This window comes from Fukomys damarensis, unplaced genomic scaffold (assembly GCF_012274545.1).
Source record: "Fukomys damarensis isolate Sample0158 unplaced genomic scaffold, DMR_v1.0_HiC HiC_scaffold_12, whole genome shotgun sequence".
In the NCBI taxonomy this organism is placed as follows: domain Eukaryota; kingdom Metazoa; phylum Chordata; class Mammalia; order Rodentia; family Bathyergidae; genus Fukomys; species Fukomys damarensis.
In genome coordinates, this window is record NW_022900924.1 from 48,783,778 (window position 1) to 48,791,005 (window position 7,228).

Here is a 7,228-nt window from a genome sequence, read left to right on the forward strand (position 1 = left end):
TGTCTTATTTGGTCTTGATCCTTAATAATGGTGGAGAGGACTTGTCTGATATTAATTCTGTGAAATGGTGTTCACTTTCCATAAGAGGACCTTGAAGCTTCACTGTGAATTCCAGGACAGCTTCTGCAGTGCCAGCCCTACCTCACCCGTGTGACAGTTAACGTGGTACGCCCCCTCCACCTCCACTCAGATGCGTCCGCACTGTGGACTTCCCTGTCTCAAATCTCTCCATCCCTTTCCCTTTGGTCCCCTGATAACATAACCAGACCATGGATCACTGCCCAGGTTTCTGTATATTGATTTATTACCTCAGGCCATTTTTCCTTCCTTACTAATTGGGTGGCCAGGTTCGCTATGAGCAAATAGTGCCGCATCATTCAGTCGGGGCCTGCTCTTTCCTTCCTGACTTCAGACTGGTATACAGGTGGGTTGACTCGGTAAGAGAGGAAGGCTTAAAAAGGACACAGTAACCTTCAGGTGTCATTCAAGAATGACACCAAAAGACACCAGAGAGAAAAATCTTCCCACAGGATAGATTTGTCCATAGTGAACCTGGTCTCCCAGTTATACATAGAAAGAGAAGGAAGGAGTCATGTGAAGAGTGAAGGGAACACCATATGGGGTGGACAGAACAGGCAGAGGAAGGATAGGAGTATTCAGGGGAGTGAAAAACAGCACATGTGTGGCAGAGCCTGAAAGGGGAAGAGAACAAGCAGAGACGGACTTGTTCAAGAGCCAGTTTATATCAGATCGTTTTTTTTTTTTGTTTCCTTTTTCTAAGCAGTGATGGGAAATTTTTGAAAGGCTTTACTCAAGGATGTGATCTGACTCAATTAATGCTTCAAAAATATTACTCCGGCTTGCCTGAGCAGAGCAAGGTGATCAGTTAGGAAGTTACCACAATCGTCATTTGGATAAATAACAATGGAAATTGGGACAGGACCTGACTTACTCTGTGAACGGGTTGCATTGTCTGTCCCTGAGTGAGGAGTCACTGTGTAGGCGGATGACACAGCCTTTGTCTCTCAGCTGGCACTCCAGTGTCTGACATCAAGCATGGTAAACCTCCAGGGCGGTGGGATCAGTGAGGGGTTAACAGTAAAAGACTCCCCTCTCTGCTGCATCCCTGAAATATTTGCCTTTACATCATCTCCTTAAAAAACTGACTTCTTCAGTCAAATTCTGTTTAAATGCACTCTGCATGAGCCTCTGTCCTTAATCCAACACAGAAGTAAAGCCAAAGATCCAAAATGGTGGAGGCAAATTAAATTCCTCCATTAAATGCACATACAACTGTGTGCATAGAATTTCTTACAAAGTGATGGAAATGATAACAAAGGAAAGGACTTTGATCTTCATTTGGTCTTTTTGGACCAGCAGAGCTGCCTGGGATGCTGTTAGTACCAATTAGCCCTCCCTAAACCAAAAGAGGGTCTTCAAGAACACTTCTTAGCCCTGGGTGTGGTCCACTGGATTATTCTTTTGAGAAGCCATCAGTGGGTGGTCATGATGTGCTCACTCCTTATAACTTACTTCTTATTTATGCCCTATTACAGGTGAAAGAGGGAGAAGCATTCATTTAAGTAAACTTAGCTCAAAGCTTGCTTTATAGTATGTGAAACACACCTGTCATTTATGAGTGGAAAGCTACCTAAAAGAGGTTTTAAGAAGATAATAGAAATCAAAGCTAAAATGATTTATTTATAGATTGTATTTTTTTCAGAAATCTGCCCTTAGAATTTAGGTTATAAATTCAGAAAATACAAGAACTCAGTATAATCTGGCTGGTGGTGTCTCAGTGCAATTAAGAAGAGCAAAGAAAAAATTATTATAGGAAATTACAGCATTCTCTCTGGAATTTTAAGGTGAATTTTTAGTTGTACTTATTCTTTGAATTTGTCTTTGATGGCTGGAGATGTAGCTCAGTAGTACAGTGGTCGGCTCATAGGGTGAGACCCTGGATTTTTTTCCCCAACAGTAAAAAAAAATGAATAAATAAATTTTGAAGGGAAGACTAGAGTTAGAATGTTTGAAACTTTTAACATGTACTCTTTTGACAGTTTACTAGTGTAGTGTTGTGACTATGGGTTTCTAGGTAGACATTAAAATAAAAATGTGTGACATTATAGATTAGACCGCTAGCTTAGAGTAAAAAAGTGACCCCCCCAAAAAAAAACCCTTCAGGTACTATTTCTATAAATAACTGATAATATATTTGAGCCATTTTTCACTTAAATTTGTTTGGAAATTTACAAAATGAACAAAGTCAAGTTCATTTAACAACCAAAGAAAATCAAATATGTAAACATTTTTATATCACCAGCACTCTGTGAAATGTGGATCCAATACTCTAACCTCCTTTTCAATGCTTTGTCTCTGTACTTTTGGCTATGAAAGAAATGCCATGTAAGCAAATGCTCAAGCATTCAGATCCATGAGTTAAAGAATGAATCACCAGAAAATTCATTTTTAGAGCTCTGATGATGTGATCTGGACATATGAAAGTAATGATCTACAGTTTTGACACAGATTTTATACAAGGCCTTAATTTTTTTTTTGTTTCCGGTACTAGAGATCAAACTAAGGACCTTGCACTTGTGAGGCAGGCACCACTGAGCTACATCCCCAGATGCATGGCCTTAAATTTGAATCAGTCTCTTCACCAGGCTGTCACATCTTACCCCTGATGCATAACACATGCATACCCACACCCCAACACACTCCACACAGATATCTTTTACAAAATAATTTATTAGCACCAAAATTGATTATCTCCATAAACGATTTTATTTTTAAAAAGTCAAGTTACTGTAGTTAATGAACTCATAACAAAAAAGTTTGTTCATTTTTATTATTTGTTCTAATTGGAGACCTTTTCATATTGAACAAGTTAGACTTTCTCTCTTTTTATAAGGGCTAACCTTCCAAAATCTACTGAGTTTTATAAAATTCTGAATTTTTACTTCTCTGCCTCCAAATAATAGAATATTAAAATCATTAATGTCCTATAGTACTCCATCATTTTTATGTACATCCTAAGAACTATATAAATATATTGGAGTAAAAGATCATCATCTTATAATGGCTATACACTATATTTTGGTATTTCTGATGTTTCTCCGAAAACATACAAAGTTTTATACATGCAAGATGTAATAAAAACCATGGTGAATAATTACAATTTTTTAAATTATTGCAATAAAAGACACATGGCCATTAATCCACCCCAAAATCCTCTCACTGTCCTTAGCACCCCTATGCAATCACTTCTGCCACATTCTGAAGCCACTTTAGAAGTCCTTTTTCATGTCTCTCATTGTGTGGTTCTGTCTACCTTGATATCCCAAATTGATTCAAAATGTTTGCGGCAAATTTTGTCAAATAAAAATACCATGGTGTGGCCTCATCCTCTTTATTCACTGACCTGGTACTTTCTAAGTTCCAGCTCTTCTACCAGATCAAAATAAGCAGGTCCCACATATCTGTGCAGATGAGGCATGTTTCTTGTAGACAAGAGATAGATGAGTCTTTTTGTTCACCTAGTCTGCCAATCCGCATCTTACACTCAGAGACCGTTTACATTGTTGTTGAAAGTTGTGCACTGGTTTCTGACATTTTATTGTTGACCCAGTGCTTCATGCATTTCTGCTGCTCCTTCATTAATTTTCTCTCCCAGTGAACAAAAGCTCTTACCCTTTCTCATGTAGTTGCTTTCTTCCTGGTCTGAGTACAGTATTCTCATAAGCATTTTCTTTGGTTCTGGCTTGGAGGTCATGAATTAACTTAGTTTATGCTCACAGAAGGTCTTTATTTCCCCTTTGATTTGAAGGACAGCTTTGTAGGATATAGAATCTAGGTTGGCAATTATTTTCTTCCAGGGCTTGAGAAACTGTTCTAAAAACTCCAGGATTTTAAGGCTTCTACTGAGAAATTTGCCGTTATTTTGATGGTTTTGCACTTGTAAATGATTTGAGACTTCTACGTAACAGCTTTGTTTTTTCTTGGTTGTGAATTTCTGATGTTTTGACTATGACTTATCTTGGAGAGTTTCTTTGCTGGTTCATGTATATTTGAAATTCTAAATTCTTTGTTTACCTGGCTGTCCATCTCATTGCCCCATTTTGGGAAATTTTCTTCCATAAATTAAGTAAATGATTTTAAAAACCCATTAGCCTCTATTTCAATGCCTTCTAGACTAATCAACCCAACGTTTTTTCTTTTATCTCATACATGTTCAGTACATGTTCACAGTATGTAGTGATTACCTTTATCATGTAGAGTTGTACATGTACGCAATACATATTCATTCTTCTTCCATTTTTTTTTTTGCATGCCTAAGCCGCTGACCCTTGCTCTCTCCAACTCTCAGCCACTTTTACATAGTCTTTTCAGGGTTTCTTATTCTCTTTCTTTCTTGGCTGGATGGGTAGGGATTTGGGTAGGAGATTAAAGGGAAGAGTTAGAGCAAATTTTGAAAACAGATAAGAGCTAAATAGTAGACAGACTTTAATAATTACCTCTCTGCCAAACATGTTATACTTTCTAGCTCCAGTTCTCCTGTGTATCTTGCAATCTAGGTTTACGTTTTTAGATAAGTTTAAAAAGTAAAGTTTTGTTAAAGATCATGGCACAAGGAGGTAGCAGATCTAAAATTCAGACAGAAGACTCTGAGATAGACACCAAGTTCTTCTCACAATACTTCCCTAAATTAGTAAGGATATTTTGCCTTTAATTAATTCTTTTTATTTACTTATTTATTTATTGGTACTGGAGATCGAACTTGGGACCCTGCACTTTGCAAGGCAGGTGGCAGAACCACTGAGCTAAATTCCCAGCCCTATTAATTCTTTCTTGAAGAAAAATAGATTTGTTTATTTCCAGTGGTCTTCTGTTGACTGTATCATTTAATGTAAATTTTTAGTAGCAACTTGGATGAAGGGTTAACTTCTGGGGCTGATACTAGAAAGGGGAATGACTTCTTAATGTTTTGGTTTTTATTCCTTTTCATTTTTTTCTTAGAAGAATAAAAATGTGCAACTTTGAGTGAAGTATACACCTTTCTTTATAGTAAAAATACAGTTTAACATTTAAAAGAAAAACACAGCAAAATGCTGAAACAAATTGTAGGACAGGAAAAAAAAATTGTACAACTCCAGGACTCTGCCTCTTTGTGACCCTGAACACAATAACATCTAGAGCAGAATAAAATTCCACACATTCTGCTAGATGCTCACACGAGGTGTACAATGGTTTCTGGCCAAGGAAAGGTAGAAATCAGTTTAGGCCACCAATCTCTTTCCTCAATGTACCTTGGCATTTGTATAAGCCAAATAAAATGAATGCTCCAGAGAAGAACCTCCTCTGCTCCCCATGTTCCAAAACCCCAAGTAAAACTAGTCGAAGTACATTTACTCCAGAAGAAGTCATTATAATGAAAATCTCAAGAGTAAAAGGCAGGGAGGGAGAGAGGAACAAGAGGAAAGCAGGATAAAGAGGCCAACAAGTGGAAAACAGAACTTGAAGGTGCATGTGTGTAATGGAACTCAGTTTATTCACCTTTCAGGTTAAGAAAGACAGGCCCAAAGAGCAGAATTACCAGCATTAGAGCACACAGGCCCTGAGAGACCACAGCCATTGACTTTGAGCCCAGGGCTGGTTTCACCACTGCATTTCGATAGCATAGAGAAAGGAGAAATATCCCTGTAGCATTTTGGGAATTTGCATATAACTGAAATTCTGTTTTTTCATGTTTTGTGTTTATACTGCAGAACTTATTTACTAGTGCAGCAGAAAAGTTTCTAAATGGATCCTTGGCTCCAGAGGATATCTGTGGGAGCACACGAGCTCTGCACTATTAAAGAGAAGCATGTGCCTCTATTTTAAGAATAAATGCTCATTATTAAATAGCAGTCTCCATGGGCTATATAATTTCATATGGGCCAATGCAGAATTTCCAAACGGAACTTCGGGTACACAACAAGTGTGTGAAATCAGTGTCACGATGAAACAGTCATTCCCCAGAGCCCGACGAAGAGTTAAATGTGCAGTTAAAGAGAATTAATATTTTCTGGCTTGGCTACATCCCCGGCTGCACAAGGTGATTTTACTGTGCATTATACTTTAATTATAACTGCGCTGTAGCCATCTGCTCCATGTCATTCCCTAATTATAGATGCAAAAAGCATTTCACAACTCCCACCCATAAAAAAGATCTGAGGGATTTCATGGCAGGCTTGCTCTGAGCTCCTCGCTCCTTTCTTGGCCTCTGGACTCTCCCTTCATTGGTACATGTAAACCGACCAAGAAAACGTTTGTGACGTCCTGACCATTCCAGAAGGTCTGAGGTGCCTGAGCTTGTTCTATCCATTAATAATTCTCTTCTCCCATGATTACAGTCACCTTGGCCCTTAAAAATCAGCCCTTTTATTTTATTTACAGTATCACTTCAAGCTCCTCCCTAATTCCTGAAAATTTTGTGGGGAAGCTATCCTCATTTTCCTACGGAGAGGAGGCAGTGTGAGAGTTTAAAGATGTTCTGAAGGTGAATCAGTTGCAGAAACAGGCTGGAAGCCATATCGATAAACATCGACGCTCGCACGTTCGCACTTATTTTTCATGTATTATTTAGAAATGTTCCTCATGTGCCCACTGGGGTAGCAGAAGTCTACTGGAGCCAACTGTAGGTACTTCTTTCCACACCATACCAGGGAGTTCACATGGACGGTCCAGAAGCCTGGCTGAGTGGGGTTTGCCCCAGGCCGAAGTCCAGTCGCAAGCTCTAGGACACTAGAAGGGGCGAGCCAGCTGCCCATAACCGGTGTGTAGAAAGCCTTCTTGGCCACGCTCGCTGCACACCTCTAGTTCCCCAATAACTGACGACTCTGTCTGGGCTCAGCCAATCTCTGCATGCCACCCACATCCTTTCTGCGCATCTCCTCCCTTATGTAAATTAGATCTGCGCTGCATAAACTGTAACGCAGCACAATAAAAGCGGAAGTGATTCTCCGAAATCCTCCCCAGAGTTGGTCTTATCGTCACGCCTCACCCTCTTTCCACAGGTCTCAAAAACCGACACGGAAAACTACAACTTCATATTGGTAGGAGGAAGTTGACAACAGTATGGCCCAGGTATGAAACAGACACACACTACAAATCAGAGCTTTCCTTCCTTCTCTGGGAGACAGCTGCTAATAACGTAACAGAATGTCACTGACATGGGAAACAGATC